The sequence below is a fragment of the Apodemus sylvaticus genome, chromosome 5 (genome assembly GCF_947179515.1).
Source record: "Apodemus sylvaticus chromosome 5, mApoSyl1.1, whole genome shotgun sequence".
Lineage (NCBI taxonomy): Eukaryota > Metazoa > Chordata > Mammalia > Rodentia > Muridae > Apodemus > Apodemus sylvaticus.
In genome coordinates this window covers 12,205,091-12,229,176 of record NC_067476.1, presented here as the reverse complement: position 1 = coordinate 12,229,176, position 24,086 = coordinate 12,205,091, and the positions used below count along the sequence as shown (strand labels likewise).

General features: G+C 51.2%; 2 protein-coding genes across 6 annotated transcripts in view; one reads left to right on the top strand and one right to left on the bottom strand.

Annotated features, from left to right (window-relative positions):
* Nucleotides 1–11,978, bottom strand: part of Angptl2 (angiopoietin like 2) — a 31,881-nt gene extending 19,903 nt beyond the window's left edge. The window contains exon 1 of the mRNA XM_052182234.1: nucleotides 11,517–11,978. The gene's annotated coding sequence lies outside the window, so the exon portion shown is untranslated. The remainder of the gene's footprint in view (nucleotides 1–11,516) is intronic.
* Ralgps1 (Ral GEF with PH domain and SH3 binding motif 1) overlaps nucleotides 1–24,086 on the top strand; it is a 237,172-nt gene that overhangs the window by 149,961 nt on the left and 63,125 nt on the right. The gene's annotated exons all lie outside the window — the stretch shown is intronic.

Genomic DNA, 24,086 nt, shown 5'->3' with positions numbered 1-24,086 from the left:
TTCTGTGCCCTACACTCTCACACCCTGAGCTTTCCCCATGTGCCATCTATCAGCTCTCTGATCTCAGCCCTTCTGGATCTAAGTTCTGTATCACAACCTCCCATCCCTAGAATGTAGCATTGAGAAGGCTTCTCAGCTAAATGAATGAGCGAGCTGCCAGACACAGAATGGGATGTGCTCACTTAGTAGTGGATAGTGTCAGAAGAAGGCTGTGTCTCTGGTTTAGCTGGGCTACAAAGCCCCAAACAGGAATAATCTGACCTCTTCCAAAGCCAAATTCTTGAAACAGCCAGTGTCTTCCGGGTCCCGATCATCAAAGAGTGATTAAGTTAGCGTGTGTCTCTGGCTTGTTTTCTGGACAATATATCCCTTCCCCATGTGTTCCTCGGACATAAAGGTGTGCCAGGCAGTGTGCTTACTGGATGCTGGGGATATGGCTGCCCTCACAGGGCTTCCATATCATCAGCATTCCCAAGAACTGTAAGAAGGAGCAGTCATGTGTTGTTGAATAAGGTTATGACAGGGTCCTGACCCAATAGAGGGGTCAGGAGCACTTCCCTGAGAAAGTGAACTTTGTACTGACTCTTGAGGGATGAGCTAGATAGGCCAAGAGGGATGTTAGGGTGTGTGCTGTCCCTCCTCTGGGCCCCTGAAGGGCACTGCTCCAGCTGTTAGTTTTCCCAGTCTGGTTTTCCTATACCCCTGTCCCCCTCCTCTTCCCTCCCCTCCCCCCCTTCTCTCTCTCTCTCTCTCTCTCTCTCTCTCTCTCTCTCTCTCTCTCTCTCACACACACACACACACACACACACACACACCCTCTCCAGCTATTCTATTTATCTTCCTCCCTCTTTGGCAAAGCCCTCCAGAGACTTGCCCACACTCAGCTCTCAGACAGCTTCTCCCTTTCCTACCCCATCAGTCTCTGCCCTCTGGCCCCTTTGCAGGGGTCTGTGTGGGAGCTCTTCTTCCTCCCTCCCTCCCTCCCTCCCTCCCTCTCAACCTGCTCTTCCCCACCCCCACCTCACCCCCACTGTGTTTTTTCTGTGTTAGCAAATAGCAGCCATTCTAGTCGCTCAGGCCACCGCCCTGAAGCACTCCTCAGCTCCTTAGCTCCATTCTGTTTCTAACCCCTGCCTCCAATGCACCACAGAAGTGTGGTAGCCATAGCTTAGAAGGGCTCCCCAGTGCCCCGGCTGTCCTCAGCCACTCCCAATTGTCACCTATACTCCCTGCCTTCACTGTGTACCTGGATTATTGAAGCTGCCCCCTAACTTGCAGCCTTGTCCCTGCCCCCCCCCCCCACACACACACACAGCCAGAGGGATCCTTCATGAAAGTCCAGTGGAGTCTGGAGTCTTCAGTGCAAGACCTCCAGCAGCTGCTCACCTGAGAGTGAAAGGCGAGGACTCCTGGGGCCCTCCTTGACCCAGCTTCTGCTCCCGCGGAGATTTCGTCTCTGGTCCCTTCCCTGATGAGTCCCTTCCTGTTCTTGGGTACCAAGGATTCGGCTCTGGACCCCCTCTCCCTCTCCTCGTTCTTCATCGCTCACTTCCTTGCTCCTTCATGTCTTTGCTCAAAGATCATCTCAGTGACTGCTCTCTCCCACCTCTAAAACTAACCTAAGATTGTGACCCCTACTTCCCCACAGAGTCCTTGTCACCAGGTTTGTGCTGTCCCTACCCCCAAATGTCAGCGTTTCTGAGACAGGGGTCAGGTTTGTTCCCTGTACCATTTGTGATGTCTACTGCCTGACACTTAGTCAATATGTGGTGGTGGTGGTGGTGGGGATGCATGTGTGAAAGGACAGTCAGCAACAGCTGCAGTGCGGTGGAGAGAACCAGGGAGACAGAACTCGTAAGCAGGGAGCCCGTGTGGGACAGAGGGGATCAGCCTGTGCAGTTGAGGTCATGGGTCAGATTCACTGGTAACAGCCATAGCATTCATGGACTGAGTGTTGCCACACGCATGACCCAGACAGTGTCCTCAATAACAGCTACTCCGCTTCTTAATTTTTAAACACACACACACACACACACACACACACACGCATGGGCACAAGTGCCATACACACTTACTGAGGTCAGAGGACAACTTGCTGGAGTCAGTTCTCTCCTATCGTGCCTATCTCAGGCATCAGCCTCAGATCATCAGGTTTGGTGGCAAGAACTCTTACCCACTGGCCCATCTCACCAGATCTAGATATTCTTCGTCCATATCACAGAGCAGGAGACTGGGACTCAGTTTCCAGCTCTCAGGATCACAAAGCTAGAAGGTAGCACAACTGGAATTGAGCCCTGTGCTGGTGGCTGTTAGCAGTTGCAAGCCACCAGCATCTTCACATGTGTACTTCACATTCATACCTGCTGGATATAGCTGTGGCACAGGAGCCCATGGAAGGTTCTGCTGGGAATCCTTGGCTGCACGCTGCACCATGGACCAGCCAATGGGCAGCTGCAGATCAGACCCTGTTCTCCATGGGGCTCCACTAGGGCTGTTTTCTACTGAAGTACAGAGCCCATGTTTGGTTCCAAAAGTCATAGAAGCCCTATTGGGCCAGGCAGGGGGAGGGTATTTAATGGAGAGCTGCTCTGTGGAGAGGTGGGGTAAAAGGATGGTTTGACAATGTTTGCCTGGTTTCCAAAGCTTTGGTTCCTTGGGAGCTGATGGTCACACCCCCGTTGTAGCAGAATGGGGAGAAGCTGGGCTCCAGGCTAGGGTTGGCCCTCCTGCCACACCTTCTGTGGGCAGCTCACCTGCCTACTTGGTGACAAACACCTCTGTGGTGTGGCCAAGAAACTGTCAGAATGCCATGGAGGCAACCTGGCACCAAAGAGAAAACTTGATTTATAATTTGATGTTCCTGGGCATCCACACCTGGAGGATATGCTGTATTGATTATGGTGGGGTTCTGTCCCTTTCAGTTGTGGGTCCTCACTGCTCTCACCTTTGGACTTGAGACCCTGATGACTAAGCACCTCCTTTGTGGAATGGGGTTCAGCTCCCTTTGCACACTGGGTAAAGGAACACGAGGACAATGTTAGGATGGCCACATGGTGCAAGCACAGCGAAGCACTGAGGAGCATGTGCGATGGCTGTACAATGGGCAGGGTGCCACTGCCCTCCTGGATGAAATGCCTCTAATGGCCCACTCCATGGAGAGCCTAAGTCTAGTCACAAACCTGCTCAGACCAAGTTCTGACTGGGCAGCTGGGGACATGGTCACTGAGCCCCTTTTCCTGGAAGAACATAGCTTTCCATCATTAGACTAAAAAGCAAACCAAACTTGACATGTGCTGCTCACACATGTTCTGGTCACTCCAAAGCCCAGAGTCTAGGATCTGTGTTGTACCTGACGTAAAGGTGAGGATGTGAAAGCTTAGAAAGACACAATAGTCACCAAGTGTCCTGGCAGAATCTAGGCTTCCAGTTCCGTCTGCATGGGCCTGAGCTTGGTGGGGTAATTTGGAGTCTTGTGCCTTACAGAAAGGAATGCAAGGACCTGAGTTCCTGTGTGGACTGACATCCTCTAAGTAAAGTCAGCAGTGTTAGTGACCAATGAAGGGTCACTTGCCATCCAGGCAGACAGGGCATGCTGCCTAGGAACTTGCAGCGGGTAAAGTCCAAGCTAGACCACCAAGGGGCCCAACCAGGGCCGTGCTCTGGTGCATCCCTCAGCCCCCAGAGCAGGCATTTGTCTTCCCTAAGGATTCCAAACCATCCTCTGCTAGTTTGGCTGTTCTGAATAGGCAGTAATGAGTCTGTTTACATTTGCTTTCTTGATATTTATTCAGCTAATTGCATCCCAAGAGAAGTAACCCCCTAGCATTCCAGCGTCTTAGGCTAGAGCCTAGCTCAGCTCTAGGCAGAGTGCCCCTCCTTGCTTTCTCCCCATGACCAACAAAGAAAAGCAAACCCAACTGTTTTCCTTGGCTTAGAAATTAAAATAAAAACACCGATCGGAATGGCTTTTCCACATTGTGTGGTGGAGTTTCCATTGTGCTGGGCTTCCCTCTCCCTAACAGTAAGGCTGCAGTGAGCACGTGGCAGGACAGCCTTTACACATGGGGAGGACTCCCTGGGTTTGGGTCTCACCCAGCCTCCCATGGACTGCCTGAGTGTGCCCACTCGGCCTGTGTGATGGGGCCACACACTGCGCGCCTGCATCCCTCTGTCCATCACAGCACTGTGGCCTGGCTACTTCGTGGGACGAAGCATCATTTTGGTAGTACAGAGCTGTCTCCTGCCCAGTGGCAGAAGCTGCTGGCCTGGGATATGCTTCTGAGTCCTTGTCACAACGATTGGGAATGAGAAAAGTGAAAAGAATAAAAAAGAGCTCCAGCCAGTTAGTTCTGGAAACCAAGCGTTTTGTCTATATCATGTCACCGAATCAGTCTTCCCAGCAGCCCATTGCAAAGGGCCCGTTGCTTCAGGACAGCCATGTAGCCAGGTGCTGGGCACCTACACCTGCATCCTAAGTAACAGCAGGGCAGTTCCCCCATTTGACTCCTGAAGTGCAGAGGAACTTTGCTAGTGAGCTCCTACACTCACGGTCCTTGTGGGCTTATATATTTCTAGTATTCTTTCCTTTTTCCTTAAATAGGGTTGCACATGTCTCGGGCAGGCTCTCAGCTTCCTGTGAAGCTAACAATCAGCCCTGCCTCAAGTTCTCCAGTGCTGGGACTGGAAACAAGTGTTATTACCCCCATCTATGCAGTGCTGGGGATTAATGAGAAGTAGCCAAGCACTCTGCCTGATGAGCCATATATATCTCCAGCCCTATTACATCCAGTTACCACAAAGGTGCATTCAAGACTAAGGGTGGGGTGGGGTGGGGAGCACTGCTGAGACTGAAGACCGTGACTTGTTGGCTTAAGTCATGGAACTACAAAGTAACAGAACCAGGCAGCAGGTATACCAGAAACACCCAAGTAGGCCTGCTGTGGAAGCACCAGTATTTTAGGAAACCCCAAGAAAAGCCTTCTGATCCTCTAGGCAGGAGGAGGCTGGGGGTGCTCTTGGGGTCTGCAGGATTGGCTCTTGGGGGCCATCCTGGTCAGTCCAGGTTGTATTCTTCTGGAAGAGTACACTTCTCCACCCCAGCTAGCACTTCACTGCCAGCTGTGAGCACAAATCTGAGGAGGCATCCCAGCCATGCTGGAGACCTAAGAAGTGACCTTTGCCAAGGCCACAAGGCCCATGTGTGTTTGGCTATTTTCTGTGCTTGAGTGAGTCTGAAGAATAAGAGCGTAAATGCAGATGACAAGTCTGAGATCAGGACACCAGAGAGCCCAGCAGAACGCTAAGCAGCAGCAAATGCTCACCACTATAAAAGCTGCAGGAAGACCTGGCATGCCTGTAGAGTGGTTTCCAAGCCTGCCGCTGACCCTGGGTGGGGAAGGAACCAGCTGCAGAGTAAGTTTCTGACCAGAGCCATCAGGTAGGGAATGTGGCAGCAGTAGTGTGAACACTGGCTGTCTGCCTTGTTGCACATGTGTGTATCCCTACACTCTGTCTTGTTGGCTTTCACAGCTCTGCATAGACGGCTCCAGGTACTGTGGTTATTATTACTAGCACCCAGGAAGCACAGTATTGACTCCTGACCCAGGATGCAGATCAATCTTCATTGAGCAGCAAGGAAAGCCCAGGCTCCAAGATGTTAGGGCGCCTGGAATAAACATCAGAACCATATTGATGATCAGTCCCAGCCCCATGCCCTCATGCCAAGGTCACTTCTCTGCCACTGCAAATAAAAGACTCCTGTTTGTTTGTTTGTCTAATGGCCAGGATGCAGTTGCTTCTTACTGTTGAGCAGATTTGACTTTCAAGTCAGTACAAGGGTGAGTCTTGTTGGATGTTAGAAAGAGCTTCTTCATCCTGCGAGTGGAGCGACCCCAGAATGGGCATCACAGACAAGCAGTGGTAGACTCACCTTGGGCAACCTGGAGAAGGAACTATGTATCATTTGTCCTCTGTGATTCATCCCAAGCCTGGAGGCCAGGGTGGGAATAACCAGTCTCCTACTCCTACCCTTCATAACCCAGGATCCTGTTAATCATCCCTCACTAGAGACCATGAGGGCCCCCAGGGAGGCTGCAGCCATTTCCTCACTTAGCGGTGTCAGACCTTTATATAAATCCCTCTCCATTCAGCCTTCCATCACCCACCCAATGAGCCTTCCCATCTACCAGTCTGCCTCCATCCTGGGGTCAGCCCTGTTGTGGGCGACTTAGGCAGAGGCACAGACCAGAGGATCAGAGAGGCTAGGATCACATCCTCCAGCTATGCAGGAGTGATGGAAATGGGGTGGTGCAAGCCTGAAGTCCCAGGCTCTCGTGCACTGGCCACGGGTGAGCCGTTGGCTTCCAGAGAAGGCTGAACGTGTGAAGGCAGACTGTGGTCACAGCGTGAGATCATAGGGGATGTGGTTAGGCCTGGGGAGCTGGGTGCCTATGCCAGGGGCATGAGGATACTGCTGTTACTTTTCCTTGCTGCATTATTAGGGAACCATTTTGAGATTCCCCCAAAGTCCACACATGGAACACTCAGTGCCAGGAGACATGGAGAGCAAATCAGAGGCAGAGAGTGTCTGGAGAAGCCATCTGAGAGTCTAGCTTCTGAGTTGGCTGCTGCATTTCCTGTAGTTCCTAGTGTGCTCCGGAGCCCTGGATTGGGGGCCAGGGTGGGAGGTGTCTGAGGCTGGCTATACACCACTGCCCCAGGCAACTTCCTGGAAAACCTGTGCATGGCCCAGAGCTACTCTGCTGAGCCCAGCTGAGTAGCCAACACAAAAGGTCACCTCAGCTAACAGAGATGCCTCCTTCACACAGCACAGGCACTCCCTAAGTAGGGACATTGATCATCCCCATTTCCGAGATAAACAAATGGAGCCCAGGGATGAGGACAACGGCCAGGACCAGAGCTGCCAAACGGTAGGTGGTCTCCAAGCCAGCTTTCTTACCCACATGCTCCTAAGTGGCTCACTGAGTACGGGTGGCTATGAGACAGAGTCTCATGTAGTCCAAGTGGACCGGGGTCTGGCCAAGGCTGCTATGCCCATGAGACTCCTGATCCTCCTTCTGGGATGTCAGGCCCTGTGTGCCAGTGCCCAGGTTAAGGGGTGTTAGACAATTTAACCCAGGTCATTTGGGTTGCTAGGCCAATACACTGCCCTATAATACACTCTATACACACTTCCAGGTCTAAATAACACTCACATGGCATCAAGCCAGAATCCTTACATGCATCTTACCTCACATGCTTTCTGCCTGGAGAACCTTTTCCCACAATTCTACCTGGCACACATCTGTCTTCCTTTCTAAGGTGACCTCGTAAGGCCACCTCTCTGAGAAGTCTCCTCTCTACTCCAGCTTGCAAGAACAGTTATGTCCACCCAGCACCCAGAGCTCAGACTGTACTGGCTGGCTGCCCCAGCATGTGGGCTTCTCAGAGTCACCTCAGAATGCCCAGCCACGAGTGCAGCACCTCGGCAACTAGATGCCAAGGACTATGTTTGTTCCACAGATTCTCCTGGAAACAGAGCAGGAAAAAAGAGATGAGGGCTCCTCAGCAGCAGGCATTCCTAACTCAGGTGGCAGCACTCAGGAGAGCTAATGGGCCCCATGACCCAACCAGGATGGGGACTAGAGGTGGTGGATCTAGGGGGAGGGGAAGTGCCTGAGGTCTGTCTCATTGCTCATGGACTCATCCACCCTGCAGATCTCCTCTGCTGTCTAGGGTGGATTCTGGAGAATCGTTGAGCAGGGCAGAGGCAATACAACCTTCTACGGCAGAGGTTGGAGTAGGATCCGCCCCTGGCAGGCTTGGGCCTTCTGGAAACTGGGAATCTTTGGGAGGTGAAGATAAGAGTTCCTTCTGGGCATTTCTGTGGTGGTCTCCATCTGCCTATTTGAGAACTGAGTGACAGAGGCCAAGTCTCTAGGGCTGCTGGCCTCAAGACAGGCCGGTTTCACCAGGGAGTGGACCTGCACAATGGCTCAATTGTGAGAGGCCTGGCTCCATACCCAGCATCCTAGCATTCCAGTGATCAGAATGTGTCTCACGGTGATGTGTACATGGAACTGGATGCTGTAAGACCCCCACCCTACCCCACCCCCTGCTCCTGTTAGGAGCAGGATACAGCTTGGCCACCGAAACTTCACCCAAATAAGGATTCTGAAGTGTACTGTCTATCGCCACAAACTCCAAGCTGCCTGAGGTTAAGTAACCTCTTTGGTGTTTCCCATAAGTTTACAAGAAAGGTTCACTTCTCTATCCATCAGTTCTTCACAGAGGTCTCTGCTGCATGGTTGTAGCAGACGTGAGCTGGGCTGGAGGGACAGCTTGGAGCTGGGGTTCTTCCTTTGTGGGCCACTGATGGAGAGACCATGGAACTCGTACTGTGTTCCTGAGCCTGTCTCCACCTCTGTATCGCTCCCAGGGCCAGCTCAGGACTCATGCCATCTGCTGGGTGTTTGTGGGGTTATTCACAGCTGCCTGCCTCCTCCCAGCGTGCTTAGGTTCTACACAGTTGTTCTCCATGTGCACCCTAAGTTGAGAACATTCCAGATAAAGTAGGCCATGATTCAGTGAGAGGACAGAGGCTGAATATACCTGCCCTTCCGGGAGACCATCTGTCTGTTTTGTTTCCAGATGCCTGATGCTGCCTCAGGAGCTGTTAGGTGTGGCCCAAGGTAGATGCTGAGCTCCCACACAGCAGCATCAAAGGTTTCCCCTGAGCATTGATGAGAGAATGCCTGTCCCGTCATCCTCCTTTCAGGTAGATGAACCCAAGGCACTGCCCCACTAGGCAGGGTGGGGACAATATAGACCCTGCAGCTTCCTATGCTGCAGATGTGGGCCTCACAGAGGAGTCAGCAGGGATACCAAGGAAACACACTGTTCTGGGGGGTGGGGTGGGGAGGATTAGGGATTAAAGTAGATTTGATGGCTAGGGTCACAGGGCAGCATCAGGACAGAGGTCAGGATACCATATGGAGTACTGGAGTAGGATGGAAGAGGGAGTGGGCTTTGGAACCAGAGTGCTAGGTTCAAAGCCCGTGCATGGATCACATAGCTGTTAGCTTGGGCAAGTTAGCGTTCCTGAACCTTTCATTTTTCTTTGATTTGAAAGGTGGTGCTAAAACAGTAACCCATTTTCTAGGGTGGGGGTAAGGATGGAGTAAGATGGAGTGCCTGCTCACTAAGCCCAGTGGGCAACTTTTGTGGGGTTCTTGCCCGTGGGCTCACAGCCATGCTGGGCGCGAGTCTTCCAGAATCATACATGCTGTCTGCCTGCTCTTTCCTCTGTGCTTCCCTTGCCCAGTGCTCCTCTGTTTGTCTTAGCCAGATTCACAAAGCCAGTCAGAACCTTTGCAGAGTACAGAAAGCCACCAAGTCCACACTACAGTAGGAAACCTTCAGTTTCACCACACCATGAGCCTGAGCTGGAAGCATATACTTCACAGCCACTTTCCAAATGCCTCCGAGAACCCAGGGCACCTCTGTCCCTGGGCCTCAGGGAACTCTGCCATGCACTGGTGTTGTGTGGCAGTAGTCAGTGTGGTCTGGCTTGCTGGAGTCTGTTCTCCCCTTGTCCCTCTATAACTTCAAGACAGGTGCAGCAGCCAGTGGTCCTCTTGTGAACCAAGGAAGCTTCATTTTCCTCTCCCTGTGGCTCTAACAGAGATGCCAGTGGGCAGATCAGTATCACCCAAGGGTGGTGCAGGACAGCATCCTGCCTGTGAGAGTGGTGTTAGAAGGTTTGGTCTAGTCATATGTTTTCTTTACAGTGTATTTCTAGGATGCAGGAATGCTGCAAGGTGGCCCCAAAGCCCAGTTCGAGATGCAAAGTATCTTTAATATATTTTAATACCCTTTTATTATTTTATAGTTAAAATATAAATATATGAATGATATATATGATAAATAAAATATTTTAAAAAGGTACTTTAGTACCCTTTAATACAGTTCCTCATGTTGTGGTGACCACCCACCCCCCAACCATAAAGCTGTTTCATTGCTACTTCTTAACTTAATTTTGCGGCTGTTATGAATTATAATACAAGTATCTGATATCTGGATATTTGATGTGGATGCAACCCACAGATTAAGAACCACTGCTTTAGAGAATGTATCCAGGCCAGGGAAATAACTGGGGTACTTGTTCTCCCTTCTGGGCAGTTCTGATGGTGAGACAATCAGTTCTCAATAACTGGTAGCCAGGTTTTAGAGACTCTGTACACAGGCACCGGACTGAGAACTAAGGTCTCCTATGCCACCCTTGAGAGCAGTGATGTGTGACTTGAAGTGGCCCTGAAGTCACATGCCAGGCTTACTCATCTGTGAGACGGAGGTAGTTAGGTGTGTGTTGTGGGGTCGCTGCAGGTGTCTGCTCAGCCATGGATGAGCTGGGCTCTCAACTCCCTTTTTCACAGATCAGGAAACTGAGGTTTAGAAAAGCTCTAGTCTGCCACTTACCAGAGCTCAGCCAGGGAGCCCGCTCCTAATGGCTGCTATACCAGGCCTGTACTCTGAAGAACCCATGTGAAGAGCATTGAGCTAGCTCTGGACCTGTGTTCTCAGAGGTCCGCCCGCCCCTATAAAAAGGGATCTTTTTCTGAGTAACAACACTGGCCTCTGGGAACTCTCCTAATCCCACGGCAGAGGCAATAGCTGACCTGTAACACAGATGTCACAGGGAGAGGGGAGGGATCAGCAGAGAATTTCTGTTTGGAAATGTTATCTCATGCCGGGCCAGGCTGTTGGGCGGGCGCTTTCAAGGGACTCTGGCGTATGTGGCGCCTGCTGTGTCCCCTCACTAGGCTGCTAGGAAACCATGTTCTCCAGTTCCTCAGCCACATCCTGCTGGTTGGAGACCTGGGGATCCATCTACTCTATCTTTGGGCGCAGAGGGAAGGTCAGGGCAGCACTTTGCCCCAGTCCTACTGACAGAAACTTGTGGGTGACATGTTCTGTCCCGCACAGGACGCCTCTGCTCCTGGCATGCTGGCAACCGGTGCTGCCTGGCCCAGGGCACATTCTGAACAGAGGCCCCCACTGCCTCGGCTCTGCATTACGTCTGCTTCTGCCATAGCATGTTCTCTAGCCTGGCTGGCTGTGCAGGGCTCCCAAGCTGGAACACAACTTGCCCAGTCCTCCACTGCCCGGCGGCTCTCAGCCTGTGCCCTTTCAAATGTGCACCTACACACATGCACATACCCTGCTACCACCCTGTGTCCAACAGCCACCCCGCCTCACCCCAGAGGCTCTTTGTCTGAAAGAGGTGAGTGGGGCTCACCCATGAAGTCCCCAACATCCCAGACCAGTGTGCTTATGCCTCTGTACCACCCTGCTCAAGTAGTCACAGTCCTCTGCCGGGTCAGATGCTTGATTGGGCTCCAAGGAAAAGCAAGCTATGACCCCTGTGGGGTCCAGCTGTACAGCGAAGCTGGAGGAGTCAGAGTCGCCCCTCTCCAGCCCCTCTTCCCCTGGCTGTGCGGTGAGAGCTGGCTCCTTACCTCTTCTCTCCGGCTTGGCCCTGGAGCAGCGTTTCACATGCTTCACGGTGCCATCCGCAGGACGTCCACCGTGCCGCCAGGAGAGGTCCTCAGTCTCGGCTGCACTGGCCGCCGAGCAGCCTTGCCTTACTGGCCTCGGCTGGCAGCAGTCTGTGCTCAGAAGCTCCTAGGGATGAGCCTGCCTCTGGTGTCACTGGGGCTGCTCCCAACCTGCTCTCCCTCACAGTGCGGTCCACGGCTGCCTTAGCACATGCTTCAGGCAGGTCCTGGGTCCAGCAGCACCACTCAGGGCTTGGGGTCCACCCCCAGGCCAGCAGCAGCAGCCTCAGTTGAACTCCCAGGTCCTTTGTGGAGCCTTTACATGCCGCCAGAGGAAACTGTGAGCACAGCCTGACCCTGGTTGGCTGCAGGCACTTCTCTCCGCCCACCAGTGCAAGAGGATCCCCCAGGCCCCAGAAAAGCTCTGGGCCTCCCCTCAGCTCCAGACAGGGGCGGGCCGCCTGGTGATGTCACACTAGCTCCAGCCCCAGCTGGCCCAGCCTCTCCTGCCCGATTTGGCGGCCTGGGCGGGGCCCCCTTCTTCTTTGGCATAGGAAGACTGGCCAGCTCTGCTCCTGGCTCACCAGCCTGCTCCACTCCCTGAAGGCTGACGTTACTGGGGTGCCCTGTGAAGGCAAAGTGCTTCCACTGGCCTCCGGTAATGGGTTTGAGCAGCTGCAGCTGTGTAAGCGGCTGCTTGGGAGTCCAGGAAGCCCCACTCACTCTTTTTCTGTGGGTCGCCCTACTAAGCTCTCAGCACCCTTCTCCTCTTACTCTCCTTTCCAAACCACTTCATCCCTGCAGAAGGCTAGTGTGTGGCAGGGGATCAGGACAGTGAAAGTACCATGGCTGGGTTGGGGGCAAACGAGAGGAAAGCTGTTACCCACTTCCTGAGTCACCTACCATGAGCCTCCTTCCCTTACAGCATAAGTGAGCCACATTCCAACAACACTGCAAGGCTCACCAAGGTCACCTGGGAAGGTATCATTATGGGGTCAAGGACTGTGTGCTGGGTGGGCAGGAGGGCTGGACTTGAATCCCAAGCCCCTGCTATGTGACCCTGCCAGCCTCAGTTCTCAGCTGTGACTTGGTGGCTCCGAGTAGAGAAGGAAAGGTGACATTGATGCCCAGGCCAGCATCCTTAAGTTGCATCAGATCTGTTGATCTGGCCAGTGGAAGGCCACTGGCATCCTGCTGCAGTGCAGAGAGGGGGAGACCCCCAAGTCCCATGCACAGGCTCACCCACTCATGACCTTCTCTGAAAAGTGTTAGTGCTGGTAGTGACATTTAGGTACAAACTAGGAGGAAACTTCAGTGGCCTTCTGTTACAGCAAGGCACAATGGGATATATTCCTGGTCTCCAGAAAAACAGCCCCACTGTGGCTCCCGCTCCCGGACTGCCACCCTTTTGTTCAGAAAACAGATTCTCTTTTCTGCTTCTCCTCAGTCTACCTAGCCTCCCACCTCCTTTTCTGTGTGTAAATTTCTTCCCTTTCTAGCAGAAACTACAGACCTTATGGGACATCATTAGCCAGAGAGCTCATCTGGGCTGGGCAGGAAATCCTTTTCTACCAGGGGGTGAAGATGTCACCTGTTCTGCTTTCTGCCTAGGATCTGGTTAGGGTCCTGTAGCTGAGCACCACACCTTTGGCAGGTGAGTCATACAGCACATTGAGGGGCCACCCTCTTACCTCTCTCCCTCTTACCTCTAGGATGTGTGTAGGAAGATGCAACTGTTAGCCAAAGCTCCTGCCCTCTGACAGCAGACGCTCAGGCTGGGAGAAAACTGCTGCATGCTGAGGGTGCATCTTACAGAGAGATGCAGCAGCCAGGGCCAGCTGCCAGATGAAGTCTCTAAGCCCAATCCCATGGATGGCTCAGACCTAGTAGGCAATTCAGGTAGAGGCGTGACTGTCAGGCCTAGGAGGAATAGGTAAAGATGCTATGGTTGCTTCTTCAAAGATAGTGCCATCATTCCCCCAGATTGCCAGGAGATTCTGACACTCCTCCCATTCTCTATCCTTACAAGTCTATGTCTGGTACTAATTTGTACTGGTAACACTAGTGGCACGAAATGAAGGGACCTGATGTCCAAGACCAGAAAACAGGTGGTTAGTTAAAGGCCAGGTGACATCTGCTCTGCGCATCTAGGACACCATCTCATAGCCTCAAGCAAGCCAGAGCCTGCGAAGTTCATAGCACATGATCGAGAGGACAGCCTCCACTATATGGCACGTACGGCACGTACGGCACGCCTCCGGGTGATTCCAGCCCAGAGGCCGACTTTCCTCACCTGTGCTTTACTCTCAGCCATACGGTCTCCCTGTCAGGGTCCAAGAAGGAGAGAGAGAAACCATTCCACTGTGGCACATCTGAATTCCTGGCTCACAGCTTAGTGGAATAGTTATAGACTACTGAGTTTTGATGTCATTTGTTAGACCACAAAAGTAACTGGAGAAGACATGGGACAAGAACAGTATATAACACTCTTGTATTTTGTTTTGTTTGAGTCTGATACTATTACATTGGTTGGCCTCAGACTCAAAATCCTCCTCACTAAACCTCCTTAGTGGTAGAACTACAGACACAACCACCAAGCCCAACCATGAGGTGTTTTTTCAGTGGAACCAAGAGAAGACCATTTTGGTTGAGGAGAGATGAGGCTCTGTTAGAGAGGTGGAATTAAGGATCTAGTGACAGGCTTTTAGCAGTACATGGCTGGTATTGTCTCTGTAAAAGGCCACTGTTCAGGGGTCTGTTGCTGCAGCCAGAGTCTGGGCATCTGAAGCCAGAGGCTGTGGTTGTAGCCATTTGGTGAGAAAGATAGGTTGTAGGTCATAGGACTTACTTGTTGGCAAAAGGAGTCTCCAGGACTACCACATCCTCTAGTAACAGGTATAACTCATGTATGTGCATTATCATGGTATTGCTGTTTGCATAATTCAAAGATCCAACAATGTCAGAAGCACCAGAGTGGCTTTGTCCCACCTGTCTTTTCACAACCCTTCCCCTTTTGGTGGCCCAAGACAATCAGGTGCCCTGCAGGGGAGCTCAAGCTTCAGAGTCAGTTTCTACTTTTCTTGCTAAGTACCTCTGTACCTCGCTTTCCCTCATCTGTAAAATGGAGATAGTATGAGGATCTACCTCAGAGAGCTATTATAGAAATTAGATAAGGGGCTGAAGAGATGGATTGGCAGTTAAGAGTGCTAGCTGCTCCTCTGGAGGAACTGAGTGTGATTCTCAGCCCCAGAGACATGGCTCACAACCATCTGTAACTTTAGGTCCAGAGATCCAGCATCTTATTCTGGTCTCCCTGAGTGCCAGGCACACAGTGGAGCACAGACACACATAGAGGCAAAACACTCATGTGAATAAAGTAAAAACATTGTGCTGGGCAATGGTGGTGCACTCCTGTAATCCCAGCACTTGGGAGACAGAGGCAGGCAGATTTCTGAGTTCGAGGTTAGCCTGGTCTATAGAGTGAGTTCCAGGACAGCCAGGGAGGGCTACACAGAGAAACCATGTCTCAAAAAAACAAAAAACAAACAAACAAACAAACAAAAACCATTGTTAAAATATTAAATAAGTTGTAGAAAACAATAGTTTAAGACATTCTGGCTGTGTATAACCTGTGAATGCTGACTGTAATAATTATTGGTACGTTCTTAACCGGGCAGTCAGTACCTGTGTAGACAGATGTTTCCTCATCTGCTTTTGAATTTGATACCACAGGGTCTCTTGTATCCTGAAATGACTGAACTAGCCGTGTAGCCGAGGATGACCTTGAACTTCCCACTTTCCAATCTCCACCTCCTGAGGGCTGGACTTTACAAGGTATACATTGCTGCATCTGGTTCGTGTGGTGCTAGGGAACAAACCCATTGCTTTTTGCATGCTAAGTGAGTGCTCTGCTGAGCCACCCTTCCCGCCTATTTGTTGTTTCAGACAGGGTCTCCCTGTGTAACCCAGGCTGGCTTGGATCACAAGATCCCTTTGCCTCAGCCTGAGTGTTGAGATAGCAGGTAAAGACCATCACATTTGGCTACAACTGGCCTTATTTCTCCTCTGTGTTCTTTGAAGTTTTTCTCTTCTCTGGCTTCTTGCTGTTTGACTGTGATGTGATTAAATGACATGTTCTTTGCATTGATTCCTCATGGTGGTCACTGAGGCTCTTGGCCGGTGACTGTTTTTCCCTCTCACTACACTTAGGAGAGAAACATTATTTCTTAAATGTTTTCACGCAGCATTTTCTCCCCTCCTCTTTCTACCCCATCTGCACACTGCTGTCACTGAGAGTCTGTCTGTATACCTCTCCCCTGATGCAGATTAGATCTTTTTGTTTTCAAGACAGTGTTTCTCTGTGTAGCCCTGGCTGTCCTGGAACTCATTCTGTAGACCAGGCTGGCCTCGAACTCAGAGATGCACCTGCCTCTGCCTCCCAAGTGCTAGGCCTAAAGATGTGTGTGTGTGTGTGTGTGTGTGTGTGTGTGTGTGAGAGAGAGAGAGAGAGAGAGAGAGAGAGAGAGAGAGAGAGAGAGAGAGAGATACCATGTCCAGTGATTACCTCTCTTTGCTTCCCCAAAGTATTTGTCTGGTTACCCTTCCCTCCCTCCCTCCCTCCCTCTTTCCCTTCTTTCTTTGTTTCTTTAGTTCTTTCTTTTAAACCATTTGTTTCTTACTAGAGCATGACACATTTTTAATACTGAAGACTTGGCAGATGGAAGAAAATGTGGCAGTTTTAGGAGCTGAGGCTTCAGTGAGATTGGGGATGAAGAGGCCTAGCTCCTCCTCTCCTGTCCAGTGGGCTTAGGCAGACTCTGAGGAGTGTCCAAGCTTCAGGAAGCTGGTGGAATTCTGCAGCCTCCATCCACCCAGATCTAATAAACAGCCAACACAAGCCAGCTGCTCCCTCCCCTCCTTGAGGCCTGTGTCAGTCCTGTGACTTGCTGCCCTGAGTCCCACAGAGAGCTACATGTTCTCTGGCTCCAGTGAACTCAGTCTGAAGACAGTCTGCAGGAAGGTTCCATGGCAGAGCTTTGTGCAGTATCACCGAGGGTATCCAGGCAACACAGAGAATCGGGGTACAGTGTCTGTTAACCACCGACTAGACACGTGCATCTGGCCACCAGAATGGGCTGCACACATGCAACCCAATTCATTCCTGACTTCTCCATCCACTTGTCTGGGGACAGTCAAAGCAGCAAGTTTTCTTGAGGACAACACCCAGATATCAAGGATGTTTATTATTTAATCCACAAATGCTGATTAAGTGTCATCTGAGTGCCAAAGGCTGGTGAGCCATCATTCTGCCTTGAGGCCATTTGCTGAGACTCTGCATTGACTCCCCAGAACGATATTGTTTAGGAATGCTTACCTCTGGAAGCCAACCTCTGTCCTTATGTGAGCCTTGGCCCATCCCTACAGGGAAACTGAGGTCCAGTGGAAGTAAAGACTCTCTTATAGTTTTAGTTCCTCACAGTCAGAACCTCACAGAAAATCTCCACATCTGATTAAAGTCATCTCCATTCCATGTAAACTTGAAAACAATATAGTCATTTCTGGAGTCTAGTCTGGAACAGACAGGACCCCCAAAGAGACAGTGTGCTGGGTGGGGTGGGGAGCCCCTACTACCCTCCTACTGGTACCACTGAAATCCTTGTTATGGACATCAGTCAGCTCCTACTAACCTTGTTAACCTTCCTGGGATGTCAGAGACAGATGGGCAGACGAATGAGGGTTTCCAGAAAAAGCCTGAGAATGTAGCTTCCCTGGAGTGAGAGTGGTCACACGATGGCCAGTGCTGCACGTGAGTAATTGTCACAGGGCTTGTTCCGCAGCTTTGAGATTATCTGCTTTTGCCAGAGAAGCCTTGGCTCCTGGGCCCCAAGCTGCAAGCTGCTGTGGACAATTAACCAACTGGACAGAAAGTGACTAGGTTGTCTCTTTAAACATCCAGTATTTTACAGTTTTCATCCCTTCTTGTTAGGCCTTCTGCACAGAGCCACAAGCACACACAGACACACGTGCTCTCTGGCCAACCCTACTGATGTAACTGGGTGACTCAGTCATGCTCAGCAGACTGGCGTTAGTGAGACTCTCTTTGGGGAGGCCGCTGCTTCCAGGAGCTCCGTAAACCCAGGCAGCTGTGTTTATCGTTGCTTACTCTCCCTAGCTAACAATGTCTTCTCTTCCCAGGCCCCCAACCAGCTTCTCATTTGCTGCTTCTTACCAGCTGAGGTACCAGCCACCTGGCAGTGCTTTTTCTAAGTGGCACTAGCTTAGTCTGAAGGGCTGTCCTGTGGGAGGTCCCAGGGTCCAGTTCTGGGAGCTCCAGAATACAGTGCCTGAAGCATCTGTGTTCTTACGAAAGGCCACATGCATTCTGTGTCCTGCTCATGTGGGCTTAGAATGGGCTCTTTCAGGAAAGGGTCTCCCCATTGTTCCCCATTGTACCTGCTGAGGTGGCTTAGCTCAGTGATGTTTAGGAGGTGAAATCATACAGTCAGTAGTGACCAAGTCAGAGTTTAGATCTGGGCCTCTGGATCCAAAGTCCACATTCTGGAGAGATGTTTCCATCAAGGTAATGTGGGGCAATTTAAGCTGCTCCTGACTCCCAGATTTAGGTTGCTCTAGACTTTCTTCTTTCTGCTTCAGCCTTCTGAGTGCTGGGATTATAGGAGTGTGCCACCATACCCAAGTAGAGTAATACTTCTAATCCCAGAGTTCGTGCCAAGGTTGACACGTGTGGCTGACAGGTACAGAGGCTCAACTGGTGTTAGATCCTTTGTTCTTAAGACTTTAGTGAGCTTAAGATTAGTGTCCCTCAAACGGTTCAGACTTCAGTGAGAGCCATGAACACAGTTTGACTGGCCTACCCCAGATGCTGTGACTCATGAGATCTGGGATGTGACCCAGAATTCACACTTAGTTCCAGCAAGTTCCCAGGAGTACCCATGAGCTAGGGCTGGCCAGGCAGTGCCCTGGCCATGCTGCTGAAGGTTGTTTCCTGTGCAGAGACTGGTCCAGCACCAAACTGGAATGGTGCAGCCTGGTTTCTCCCAGTAGTTCCTAGGAGCTGGCTCTCAGGTTTTCTCTCTTCTGATGTCATGGACTCTAAGACAAGGAAACCTAGCATGTAAGACATGTGGTGATATCTGGCCTATGACCCAAGATTCGTGTGACTGATTTTGTCATTTGTTCCTGATTTCCAGTGATCTTCCTGATATATACTAGGAAATAAAAGGAGCTAGAAAAATGCCTGCATAGGAATCACTTTTGCCAATTAATCAAATAATTAACATTCTGAAGTTTGGTGTGTTGACAGCTTCAGGGGTGGAGCCTTTGGCTATGACAGTAGGCTTGTGTACTTCCTTTCCTGGCACCTGCACAGGGAAGGTCAGATGGGCCACCTAGTGCCTCTCTAAGGCCCAGTGTCCAGCCCAGAGCATAGCATACATTGATGGGCAAAGAAATAAAGGGCCTGGTGGCACAGTGTTGGGTATAAGAAGCCAAGTTTGAACCCTGCGCCTCTCTTACCAACTGAATGGCCCAGAGCAAGCAGCTTAGTGCATGGGTCTCCCATTTCTCTCTTTCCAAATCGCGCGCGTGTGTGTGTGTGTGTGTGTGTGTGTGTGTGCATGCGTGCGTGCGTGCGTGCGTGTGTGCGTGTGCGTGTGCGTGTGCGTGTGTGTGTGTGTGTGTGTGTGTGTAAATGGCACCTGTGTTGTGTGGGGCTGGCATAGGAACAACATGACGGAAGAGCGGGGTAGCTAACATGCCAGTGCTGCAGGCTTGTCCCCCTTTCCCATCCTCATAGTCAGTATGACCCTGCCGGGCAGACTAGTGTGCTGTATAGAGTGTAACTTCATGAGCCCAAGCTGCCCACCCTTCTTCCTGTCACCTCTTCATCCTTCCATGTCCTCTGTAAGGCAGGACGAGGGGCACCAGCTTACAAAGTGCCTGTCCACTGGGGACTTTTGTCTGCCAGATATTTCACTGTGGCTGGGCTTCAGTGGCAGTGTCTCCATCCCCTCCATAGATTCATAGAGAAGGCAGGAAGGAGCCCGTAGGAGAGACGGCTGCAGGGCTTTAGGGAAAGGGCAGAAGAAGACCCAGTGTACCTCAGGAAAGCCTCCTTTCTTCCTGCCTCTCCCTCAGCCCCATCACTGCAGAGAGAAGAGCAGTGTAGCTGGGTGTGGCCCTGGGGGCAGTGACCCCAGGCTGTACATCCCTCCACAAAGTCCTGGCAAGAGCAGGGAGTCCACACACTCACAAGAGCTCAGATGCCTGCTGAGACGGCGGGCACTCCTGCAGGTGTTACCTGCCAGGTTGGTAGACCATTTAGGGGCAGGCTCTACGTTGCCCTTTCCTTTCTCCTCTGCCAGCTTGGCCCTGAGCTGTCTGCTCTGGCACAGATTTTCAGACAAGATTCCAACACCTTGAAATCCGCCCTTTGAGACCCTCCCCAGCCCCTTTTGCCTTCCCTGGTTTCTATGTGTTCAGAAACATTTGGAAAACAGAATGCTTGAGCTCTGACTTGCTGGAAGGGTGAATCCCAGCTGACGCCCAGAGGCTCCAGACTATTTTGGGTTTCTCTCTGGCTGAGGTCTGTGGTCAGAACACTCACCATCCCCTCCACCCCCACACTCCAGCCCTCACTACAGGCTTTAAGGACTGACAAAGCTGGTTTCAGGTTCCTTTCCTAGCTGAGTGTTGTCCCAGCCAGGCCTCCTTGCCTACCCCCTACCTCGCCCAGGTCTTAGGCCTAGGATCCACGTAGTTCCCTTATCCTGTGCAGTGAGTGCTGTGATCCAGCATACAGGAACTTCACTCAGAAAGAAAGCATCCACACTGGCTTATTCAGTTCTGCAGGTGTGGGGGCCCCTCTGGGATAGAAGCTGCACCCTGCCCACCACACCTCCATACATAGATAGCATCAGCACATAGGGCTCTCTCCTCTTTTTTTTTTTTTTTTAAGGTCCATGCTCTCTTTTGGTTGCTGGTTGAATGCAACTTAATCTGTGTTCAGAACACCTCATTAATAATAAGTATCAGCTAAATATAATCCTGGAATTAAGACTATCTGTTCAGTGGAATGTATGTTGATGTATAGGAGTGGGGACATGACACTGCAGAGGTTTGGATCCTGGTCTTGTTTCCAATAGAAAACCTGGCAGATGCAGACTGGGGGGTGGGGGGAGGAGGAGTTTACTGTGAGAGATGTGATGGCTATTCTTGGTTGTCAACCTGATTTGTAACTTGAAACATGGAATTAACCAAAATCCAAAAGTGGAAAACACACCCGTGAGGGATTTTTGCTTAATTTGAAGTAGGAAGGTCTTCTTGTATTCTAGATAGGAAGACATGCCTTTAATCTGGATTTCTTGGGTAATGACATACCAGGAAGACATAGCTCTGCTCTATATCACGCCCTCTGCTAGAACAGTCCCGCGTACATGAGGGCGTGGACTTAGGAAACTTTTGCTTTCTGCCTGCTTGCGAGCAAGCAAGGCCATTCCTTCACTGGTATAGAACCTACTTCTTCAGGATTTCAGTGCCACTGAAGACTAAGGGGCCATGGCCCTCTGCACTGAGCCGGCCAGTAACAGTGCCCTCTACGGCCTCCACATCAACTCCTGCCTCCTACATCAGCTGTCATCCTGTTTGAGTTCCTGTCCTGACTTTTTTGATGATGAACAGTGATCTAGAAGTGTAAGCCAAATAAATCCTTTGCTCCCCAAGTTGCTTCGGCCATGGTGTTTCATCACAGTAGACACGGGAGCTAAGACAGGAAGGCATGTGGTAGTAAGACTGTTAGGTGATGCTCAGGAGGCAGAGGGGTGGACTCTGGTGCTCAGCTCCTCCTGCTTGTCTCCTTTCTGCCGAGACCAGGACAGCAGCTAGTGCCGATGCTAGTCGCAGTCGCCACGCTCTTCCCTCCTCTGTCTCCTCTCCAGACACACCGGACACTCCAAGAGCTGCCACTCCAAGATTCCATTCCAGTCAAGTTGACAATTAGGGTGAACTATCAGCTCCGGGGTTGCCTGTGGGTTACAGTAACAGCCGTGAAGTTGATGGTATCCTGCGCCAGGTGGAAGGGAAGCTCTGTTCTTTCCTGGTGTGAGTGTGCTGATTCTAATCCCCACTGTGTAGAAAATGGGCCTAGGAACATCGGAAGTCTGCTGGTCATAGCATCATCTGGCTCCCAGAACTGACTCAGATCCTCATTGCTTTATCTGTATAATGCACCCTCCTCTGCAAGTCTCTGCTGCTTGTATTAAGTTAATGGAGTCTTAAAAAAGTCTTTGTTAATGGAGAAGCTAACCAGAGCTTCTCAATAGCTGAGATTGTACAATGTTTGTCACAACCAAGCCATAGTATCGTGTCCTGCATAGAGTCCAGCTGACCAAAAAGAATTACTGTGGCTCAGTTCAGGTCCATCAGAAGCTTGAAACATCTGGTCACATGGCATCCATACCCATGAAGCAAGACGATGTATGCATGCCCAGTTCACTCTCCCTTACACACCCCAGGATCCCAGCTAAGGAATTGGGCCACAGAGAGCTTACGGGAAGTAGGGAAGTGTGTCCACATCCTTTCCAGTCCTCCTTCATGGTGGGAAGGGAGAGGAAGCAGGCAGCTGGCGCCTTGGGTCTCACTAAGCACAGACACCGTTCTGTTTCTGTTGTGGATATTTTGGAAGCCTGTAGGAACTTGGACTTGAAAGGACTATCTAATTCTCTGGGGTCCTGCCAGGAGACCAAGATCCATCCCAAAAGTTACCATAGCTCTATATGATGGAGCACAGAGACTGGCAGCGGGTCAGGAGCTGAGGGCGCCCACCCCCCTCCAGAGAAGGAACTGGAGTCTGCACCATGAGTGCAAAGGCAAGGACACTGGACTAGCCTTTGGTGATGGAGGAACCATGACAAACTTCAACACAGCCTTAGGAGACCTGGATCACTCACTGCCTGTGTGGACCCTGATAGAGCGGGGCCACCTGCAGCTAGAGCAGCAGTCTGAAGCGACTAGGAAAGTCCAAAACACCGGGGCAGGAGACTTGGTGAGTTCAGGACAGAAGCTTTTTTCCTCAGGTCCTCCGGCATCCCTGCCCCCCCCCCCACCCCCCCCCCCCTTCCTAGGCTGTAAATAGATGGCAGGTGGGGGGAAGGGACAAAAGGAGAAGCGATGAACTTTGGGTTGAATTTGGGTTGGTTTCAAATAAACAGGGTGAAGCCTTACATTTTGAAGTTTTGCCATGAAACTCTTACGATACCAGAAAGTGACTGCAACATTACAGAATGCAGCCTACGTTTCATTTAGGGACCTGCTGCCCAAAAGAGCAGAGGAGACTGACTGCACAGCACGGCTAAGGCGTGCAGGGAAAGAACCAATTGATTATTTCCTGCCTGTTCTCCCAGTGGATACAAACTGAACATGTGATGGCCTAGATCATTCTCTCCGACTCCCAGGTTGGGAGTACCTGGTCTGGCCTCTTGATCTTCACAGCTGTCTAGAGGCCTGCAGTTGTCCAAGGGACCCTCTGCCACCTAGGCGCCAAAAAAGAACTCCTACCCAACAGCAACACCCAAATGAACTAGAGCTCCTCCCCACCCCCAGCCTTGCCAGTGGGGAGGTCCTAAACAGTGCTGATGACTTGATGTAGGAAGAATGGCAGTGTAGAACCCCCTGGCTGGGAGCCTGAGTGGGCAGTGCTCAGCCCACCCTCCTCCTGGCCTACTGCTGGGGCCTGTGTCAGACCTCTTCCTTCACTCCGTTTGGGCTCACTGCAGGGATTGTGGTAGGAAATGCTGCAGCCCTCCCAGCCTCGCTGCCTGCTTATGAAGTAGTGAGGAGACAGTAACCAGGAGACAGTAAGGTGGTCACCAGATACAGGCAAGACAGTGTGGGGAATGCACAGTGTGGGCCCTAGGAGACTTCATATGAGTGAGCGCTCCCTTCACCCTCTCCTGACTTGAAATCACACTGTGTCTAGAGAATCCATTTTCCAGGTAAGAGATCCTTTATCATAGTCAAGTCAGTCATACCCTTCCCTGCCCCTGGAAGACAAGGTACACCATGGACTGTTGGTTCCCCTGTTCTTATGCTGTGTTCCATCCTCTGGTCATTCTCCATGGGGGAAGAAGTGGTGACTTTTGAAGTAGAAACCAGTGGACTCCAAAGTTGAGGACAACCGCAGTGGTTGGCTGTGAGAATAGATGGCCGCAGGACAACATATAGTCAGGGCATCTGTATGGTACCCAGGCTGCTCTTGAATTCCTGGGCTCCAGTACTTCAGCTTCCTGTGTTCTGGGATGTAGGTACAAGCTAAACTTAGCTGGGTAGGATCTTGCCCCAAACTCCTACTCCCTTAATCTGTTATCTCTTAGAACACAGGATTCAGCTCCATTCTACTTCCTGGTGCCCCTTTAATATTTAAACCATATATTTTATATTTTTCATTTCTAAATTTGCTATACTTGTTCAAAACACTCTTCATGAGACCTAACCAGAGAACAAAGTCTCTGCTGG